Raw genomic sequence first — 2,307 nt, 5'->3', positions numbered from 1 at the left:
TAGGAACAGATTTGATAAATACTGATAACTCTCGGATAGAGTATTAGGACGGAAAGATCCATTAGATAATGAACTATTGGTTCTAAGCCATCTCTAACGATTAATCAACAATTCAAAGTGCTTTTTTTGCGTATTCTTGATAAACCAGCGTTTATATATAGATGTAGGAGGATCTGTTTGGGAAGTAAGAAGCCCCTTTGACATCTCTTCATCTGCAAATAATTCTCGATGTGAAAACACAGAGCCAGGGGGCTGATCTTTGAATAGGAAAAAGAGTGGATCTGCAAGGTCCCAAATGAATTGGCTTATTCGAAAAAGGCCTTGTTCTTTGGAAAATCTATCTCGTGCCTGGTACTGCATGGTTCCACTCTGCAAGAACCCCGAATCTTCTCTTGAAGCTCATCCTCTTCATCATAAATGATCCGCTTGTCTAGAAATAACCTGGACCAATAGGGAAATCCCAATTCATTGGGCCTTTTGATACAATCAAATAGAAAGCCCCAAGGGCTCCATATTCTAGGAGCCCAAACTATGTGATTGAATAAATCCTCCCACGGGTCAAGGGCTCCTTCTCCTTCCCCTTCTTTAAACTCCATTTCATAGAGAAATATCTGATCAAGGATAGACCAAGAGCCCTTTTGCATCATATCTAAGGGATTCCTTGGTTTGGGCCGAAGAAGCAATGTCACTCGATCATTATCAAACTGACTGCAATCTTTTTCTGTTCGTGAAGATCCCACCAGAGCGCCTTCTACTTCTAATAGGCCATAAACTAGATCAGAATCATTCTCAACGAGTCCATAAGAAGTGATCCCATTTTTTTTTATCGGGTCCAGATAAAGACCAAAGATCTTGAACGACTGATCCAGCAAAACAACTCAAAAGATAAAGAAGTATCGTTAATCTCTTCATGCTCGTTCCAAGATCGAAGTACCATTTGTACAAATAAAAATCCCCTTCGTTACATGATTTCTTCTTCATATAGATAGATATAGGATCTATGGGGAAATTATTTAGAAGTACATTTTGTGCTACAGCCCTTCCTATCTGATAGAAAAGGATCCCATGATCCTGAACCGATCTTACCTGGGATTGCAAATCCCAAGTTTGTCTATGAAGAGCGGATCTAAGTGTATTAGTGTCTATAATTGATTTCTTCTGTGTAATACTAATTGATAGGACCTCATTGGTAAGTTCTACAAGATCTCATGCATTGGAACCCATGGTTATGGACCCGAATCCGTTAGTATGGAACATTTTCTTTTCCAAGTAAAATCCCCTAGTATATGAAAAGAGTGAAAGAGTGCTTTCGTTGTTGTGGAATAAGAAGCCTTCGTAGCTTAATGCACGTATTTAATTTATTTGGAGCTATTAGAGCGGGATCCACTTTTTGGGGAATATGAGTCGAAGCAATAACAAGAATATTTCTAGTAGAACATCTTTCACAATCCCTGGAGAGATGGTTCACTAATAGACCGAGGGATAAGTCATTCGACTCATTCACATCTAGATCATGAATGTTTGGAATCCATATTATGCAAGGAGACATTGCTTTTGCTAATTCAAATTGAAGGGTGATATAAAATTGGTCTATTTCCGGCATCATATCCACAGTTAGCCCATTCATCTTCCACCTCCGTATCAAGGTCACAATCGATATCGTCACTAGCATCAAGCTTGTCACTATCATCAATATCGTCACTATCATCGATCTCATCAAGAAGAAAACCTTTAGGCTTGTTATACAGGAACTTGTTCAGAAATACCGTAATGAAAGGAACATAGGAGTTTGTCACTAGGTATTTGACCAAATAGGATCGTCCAGTTCCTATAGAACCTATCACTAAAATACCCCTAGAGGGGGGATAAGGCTAAGCGGAGCGAAAAGGGTTTTCCATGATATGGGAAATGAAAACTATTTTCCCCACACGAAGTTTGTGAATAAGTGATTGTCTGATAATGAGCAAGGAATATCCGTCTTTCTGCTTAAACATAATGGATTGAACTCATAATTCATTAGATGCTTTTTATGAATGTCAACTAAGTATCGTAAGTAAATTGCTCCCGGTTGTTCAATCATTTGATAACCAAAGTCATTCTTTGATAAATGATCACTATGAGTTAGACTCAATAGAATTTGATCAATCCTATTTTCTGTCGTTAAGGTGGAGAACTGAACCAAGAATTCTCTTTATCATGAATCGAATCACTGTTCGCGACCCAGGATTCTATTTTCTCATCAATCCAATCCCCGTTCACATTTTTTTTTCTTATCAATGAATAGATCTCTTTACTTGTATGACTTAG

General features: G+C 38.1%; 1 pseudogene; it reads right to left on the bottom strand.

The window, feature by feature from the left end:
• Nucleotides 1-6: 6 nt before the first annotated feature.
• LOC124891051 lies at nt 7-2,301 on the bottom strand (annotated as a pseudogene).
• Between the last annotated feature and the right edge of the window lie 6 nt (nt 2,302-2,307).

Source organism: Capsicum annuum, unplaced genomic scaffold (assembly GCF_002878395.1).
Source record: "Capsicum annuum cultivar UCD-10X-F1 unplaced genomic scaffold, UCD10Xv1.1 ctg29589, whole genome shotgun sequence".
In the NCBI taxonomy this organism is placed as follows: Eukaryota; Viridiplantae; Streptophyta; class Magnoliopsida; order Solanales; family Solanaceae; genus Capsicum; species Capsicum annuum.
This window is presented reverse-complemented; position numbering and strand designations above follow the sequence as displayed.